Source organism: Lolium perenne, chromosome 4 (genome assembly GCF_019359855.2).
Source record: "Lolium perenne isolate Kyuss_39 chromosome 4, Kyuss_2.0, whole genome shotgun sequence".
NCBI lineage: Eukaryota > Viridiplantae > Streptophyta > Magnoliopsida > Poales > Poaceae > Lolium > Lolium perenne.
In genome coordinates, this window is record NC_067247.2 from 156,502,519 (window position 1) to 156,508,702 (window position 6,184).

Consider the following 6,184-nt stretch of genomic DNA (forward strand, 5'->3'; position numbering starts at 1 on the left):
TAACCATGAAAACAACTACAAGTACATGTAACTGAATAATGAATTTGTAACAAGGTATCCCTTGTAACAACTTCTAGCACCTGGTGAGCAATGATAAGAATCCGATCGCAATTATACAACAGAAAAAACAACCAGCTATCAGATTAGCTTGCTTCTTCAACTCGATCAGCTGCCTTAACTGCTTGTTCATTTTCTTCAGTTCTCCCTTCACTTCCACCAGTCCTACATTGGGAGCATTAGGCATAATTGGAACGGCTCCTCTCTCCGCCGCATTCTCTACAGCAAGTCCCCCCCTCCCAAATTGCGCTCCCCAATAGCGCCAATTGATTCCTGCAATTGAAGCCTCTGAACGTACACATCGATCCACTCGAAATGCCTGCATTTCTTCAGGATCTGAAAACAACAACGGGAACCCTAAATCCCAAATTCGATGGAATAGCAAGAAAATCGAGAGAAAACAGAGAAATTGGAGCGAGATCTAACCTTATCCCCCTTTCTATATGGCAAGCTCTCGCATGCAAGGAACTCACGTCCACGGTTGCCGTTCTCGTCCGTCTTACAGATCAACCGCTTCAGAGGCTCCTGGCGTGGACAGTCAGGGCATCTTGTCAAAGGCACGGGTCCATACTGCGGCCATGAAGAACGGGAGGTCGAAGAGAAACTAGACATCACCCGCCTGCCGGAGAAGGGCTGCCGCTGGCGGAGAAGAAGAACAATGGGGCGCGGGGAAAGAAAGGGGAAGCAATGGCACGGGCACGGGCGCAGGGCTGGCTCGGGCTCTCATTTTGCAACGGTCACCTAGGTAAGCTGTGGGTCCGGCGCACTTAACGTGGACAAGTTGTGGGTCCCACGATGATCTGGATAAGTGAAGACATGTCCACTGCGGGGCACCAACAGCGGCCCCACTTGCCAGCACCAACCAACGTCAACTAACGGGATTCCTTCCATCCAAGCTCCTTCTGCGGGTTTCAGACAAGGTTTTGGGGAAAACTGAGGAAAAACTAAGGGGCTGGGGGAAACTGAGCACAACTAAGGAGCCAGGGGCACGAAAATAGAAATCCCATTTTTGATTGCTCAACTCCTGTCCGTTGGATTGGCTTTGGATGACGAGATGTCGCCAAAGTCCAGCGGTGACTTTTAATCTCAACGTCACTGGAAGCTGCATTCAATCTCACCATCTATATCATTCTCTTTTCTCTCTCTTTGACCAAATCCTCTCGCCATTGCCCCTCTCGACGGCACATCACAGTACTGAAATGCAACCTTGGGAGCCTGGGAGAAGTGCTTATATTAAAATTCTTTTAACTCTGCCATAAGAAAAAAAAAGGTAAAAATCAAGAGTTACACTCATTATAACTTCTTGGATGCAGCCAAGAAATTGTAAAACCACTCAATGATTGTGTAACGACTGTGCTCTCACTCACTTCTTGGTGGATGCAGCCTCTGGAGGTTTGAATGTGGGAGGCAAGCTGTACCTTTCCTCCAATACTCTCGCCAGTCGCAACATCCTCACCCCCTGAGGCGCTTCCTTCACTCTCATTTGTGTCTTCTTAGTTCTTCTGTTCAACAGAGCATTTGAACACAGAAGGAGAAAGTTGGTAAGCCATATGGTTTGGGGCGCCGTACTGTTGGTAGTAGCACACTCCTATTTGAGTTGTTAGCATAAAACCACCACATTTCCAGCTAAATGTCCATTTTAGTACCACTTTGTGTTTTGGGAACAAAAACAACCACATTTTGCTGAGATTTTCGCAAAAAACACTAAACCGGTATTAAACACGAATTGATAGCCATTCTGGCATAGAAGGCCCACATGTAAGGCTGACGTGGCAATATTAACAAGCCAGCCCATGTTAAAAGACAAAAAATCTCATTAAAACGAAAAAATCAAAAATTTCTAGCCACAGGAGTCTGCTTTGTTCCTCGCCGGAGATCACGGCCGGGGCTGCTACCCATCCCCTCGCCGGAGACCACCAGGCCACTGCCAGGCCCTCGCCGGAGACCACCAGGCTGCTACCATGTACCACACTGGAGACCACCTTGCCCCGATGAGCATCAAATTGCAGCCTCAGACCTCGTCTTTCCCAGCGACGGCCTTCGCTGCCTCCGTCGATTCGCCCTATCCAGACCTCGCCGGCGATCCCAACCTCCATCTCTTTCATCCCCAAACGAGGCGCGTGAGTTCATGGCCGAGAGCGTGGAGATCCGTCGCCGCCGCTGGACCTGGTTAGGGTGCCTCGGTCGTCCATGCCGGCAGCGCATGGTGGAGATGGGGCCTGGCGGCGCAGGTCAACAGCGATGGCCTGCCCCGCAGGAGCACGGCGGCGGCCAGCCTGGCCCGAGCACTGCGGTGGCGGGGCCGGAGTACAGCTGCGGTGGCCTGCCTTGCCCGAGCATGGCGGTGGAGGGGGCCGGAGTACAGAGGCGGTGGCCTGCCTGGCTTGAGCATGGCGGCAGCCTGCCTCGCAGCAGCACGGCGGCGGCGGCCAGAGCACGGCGGCGGTTGGTGTGATGTGCGGCAGGCATCTGGGTGGGCGGTTTTTTTTTCCTTTCTCAGATTTTGTTTTCCCCCTTTTCTGTAGGTTTTCATTTTCTTAATGTGAGCAGACGTGTGGGTCCCAGTCCACATCAGCAAAACAGCACAGACAGGTGGGTCCCACTGCCAGTTTTCGTGTCAATTTGTTATCAATTATGGTTTAGTGTTTTTTGAGAAAACCTCGTCAAAATGTGGTGGATTTTTGCTCCCGAAACACAAAGTGGTACCAAAATAGACATTCATATCCAATCTTTCCCTACATAGAAGGAGTAAGGAAGTAAGGACTTACTAATGTAGATAAGCCGATACACAATATCTTTTACATCCACACTCGATTTGCTGATTCCTCAATGATCATCCAATATCCTGTAGAGTAAGTAAGTTTTATTTAGAATTGCGTACTCAAATAACATTGCGCTGTTATTAGTAGTTTCATACCTGGTAGTATTTTCTCGTATGATGGAACAGCTCTTTGCCACTGTTATATTTTCTGTTTGCTGCGCATTGTCCTGCATAATGTAGGATGAGCCAATTAGGTGTACACAGTTATTAGTTAATTATGCAGCGTTAGCTTACAGAATGAAAAAGTCTTGGATGTAGATTGGTAGATGAATTTTAAGAACCAAACAGTATCTGTCAAAATATCTAGCGAGTGCATTTATACCGAATGAAAGCAAATCAGTTGGTAGAACAAATCTGAACGTAGAAAGGACAGGAGAGACACATATAACAATATAATTTGAACTATTAAACTGCCACTTGTAGTGGGCACTTTCCTGTGTGTGAATTGGAAAACATCACGTACCAGTGCACATAAGTTGGCAGGTTCAGTTTTGATAACCCAAGATACTATAGGTTTCAAAACCTGTTCAAGTGCAGCAGATACTACAATATAGACAAATAGACCACAAATGAACTCTAATGTGAATGTGATATTTAGAACAAGCATCAAAACGAAATTGTAGATTCACAGAAGACTTGCGCTGGCAGAGTTGTACATGCAGATGCAGTTCAGAAACTCAGAGAGGTTACTTTGGCCGTGACTGCAAATATTTCTGGTGCATATACCACGTAACAAGTTCAAAGTTCAAACTGTGAGATGTAGCTATGAAATGATAAGATGGCAGATACACGATCCAATGAGATAATACTCATGAGGATTGTATAGAAGATGCATGGAGAGAGAGGTCACCGGACGCATGAAACCGTCGACTGGCGAGCTACAGTATCACTGAATTCTTCCCGTGGAAGGGAAAATACTTCAGATTCGTGTGCATTGGTGTCCCCTCTATGACCGTAGAGTGGGAGTACAGGACGAGAAAGCCAACCTGGAGAGTCGAAAAGCCGGCCGATGGAGGTTCCTAGATGCTGGATCTGAGACATGGGGGCAATGTGATGCGGCGGCTATGGAGTTGGGTTCGATGGGGTGGGGGATGAGAGGCGATTATAATCTGGGCATAGCTTGTAGTGGGCGGAGCTTAGATGGTACGGCCGGGCTCGTGCTGGGCGGAGATCGAAAGGGAAGGCGACGTCTCGGGGCGGCAGCGGAACGCAAGGGGAGCTCCCATCGGTGGGCGATGGTACGAACGAAGGAAGGAACAGGGGAGTAGGTCGAAGAGGATGTACGACGAGACGGCTCTTGGATTATTAATTGGGCTTGGCCCAATTAAGCCCGTTCGGGTCGATCGGAGAGACGAAGCACGACGAAACGAGGAAGCGCGATGACGAACGTATCGTGGATGGCACACCATTTTAGTCTTTTTAAGTAGTAGAGATCAGAATATTGTTTCTGAACTAGAGAAATGCTTCCAATGAAATGGAGAATCATTTCCATCTACCCAAAAAATGCTTCCACAAATAAATATATATTCTATCCAGAAGGATAAATGCTTCCAACAACATAAACTTTTTTTTCAAACAATAAAAGATTTAAAAGTAATCAAATGCTTCTAATCTAATGAAATAGGGAATAGCTCAGTTGCTTCCATGCAAGCATGCTTCTATTCTCCATAGCATCAATTTGAAAATAGCATATAGTTTATTTCCTTATGAAGCACAATATGTTTCCAATGATACCCCAGTTTGCTTCATATGAATCTCAAGAGTGATTCAAACACAGCTGATTTTTTTGTTGGTGAAGAATGTGCTTCAGTTTAACGAAAATATTGATACAGTTTGCTTTCTTTTGAAGCATATTTTGTTTCTAATGTCGCCCCATATTGCTTCTATGAAAAAACATTATAATCGATACCCAAATATGTTACATTGCTTGTATCACTTTCTTCATAATTAGGGGAATATATGTTTACATTGTTCAAACAACACGGTTGACGCAGTTCATTATGTTGCAACCTTCACCATGCCCGGGAACGCATCACAATCCTAGGCGACACGTATTGGTCCACTAGTTCCAGCTTCAAGTCATGCTTTCACTACACACTAGGCTTCCATGTCGGAGATATTGTGCTACACATGAGAAACCTATTTGAGAAACATAGAAGCATGGTCAACATTGTATGAAGAAAATGGTATGTACAGTAGAAGCATGTACAGAAAAAATGCTTTGATGATACTATGGTCGCCACCAATTCTCACATGTGGTAACCCATTGCATTGTTATTAATGTATAATGCCTGGGAAGCATGGACTTCTGGAAGCATAAATCTCATGCTAGCAGAGCATACCAAACAGTATGTAGAAGCACACGCGAAGCATGGATTAATGATGAAAGAATAATTCGCACAACAGATGGTACTAGCTCTTCGCATCATATATGATAAATATGAAGCATGATGGAATGGTTCGACGAAAAAAGTACTGCAACAGAAACACATATACTAACTAAAACAAGAAGCATGGATATACAGTCCATCTGTATATAAAAACCACATGTCACAAAGTGGTTGCACTTGCACCAAATATTATCTACAACAGAAATATATATGAAAAAGTAAGAAGCATGGTTGCAGCAAATATTCTCTATGACAGACATCTGTAAGAAAAAAAGAAGCATGGCTACCATTGTTTGCACCAAAGCTTCTGTACAATAACTAGCCGTATAGCATCCACCTTGGCCACTAGGGATCGCTTCTTAGTCAAAATTAGTTAGGTCAGTTGTACTATCTTTTTAGGAAATTAGTACTTTAGTTTGCACTAGTCTATGCTTTCACAGATTTAAGTGGGGCGTCCGCTTTTGCCACTCGTTGGGCTTCGTCTTGCGCACTTCTCCCATTATCGAACGGGCAGCAGAAGCGATTACATGAATGAGAAACATAAGCAATGTTGGTGTGTTTCCCTACCAAATCCATCAATTCGACTGTAGGGATTTGAGCTTTAATCTTGAAAGTTTTGATAAATGAATGGCACTCAGAAATTCCATTCACTCTAAATTCTGGCAGTAGCTTTTTATGTATTGAAACCATTTTCAATACAATTGGAACAAACTTTCAGATGTACTCCTTAGCACACAAGTATCGTGCGAGAGTAAACAAAAAAATCAGAAAAGATGTACATATATATTTAGAGGCTGGAAATGGCATATGGCTACCTTAGAGGAGAAGTCACGCCGCCGCTGTCGCAGGTGAAAGACGCAGCTTGCCGCCTTCGCCCGCGGTGATGGAAGCCATCAATGCTTCTTGATCGGATCCG

The 6,184-nt window shown here is 45.3% G+C and overlaps 1 long non-coding RNA gene across 2 annotated transcripts; it reads right to left on the bottom strand.

Moving 5' to 3' along the window:
- Nucleotides 1-1,068: 1,068 nt before the first annotated feature.
- LOC127348697 (uncharacterized) lies at nt 1,069-4,137 on the bottom strand. Of its 2 annotated transcripts, none has more exons than XR_011744472.1 (6): nt 3,729-4,137; nt 3,508-3,579; nt 2,975-3,045; nt 2,826-2,902; nt 1,425-1,559; nt 1,069-1,307 (listed from the first exon to the last, which is right to left on the bottom strand). It is a non-coding gene; the product is annotated as an uncharacterized lncRNA (long non-coding RNA). The 2 variants fall into 2 exon arrangements; XR_007879876.2 differs by having other exon boundaries at nt 3,508-3,591.
- Nucleotides 4,138-6,184: the final 2,047 nt, after the last annotated feature.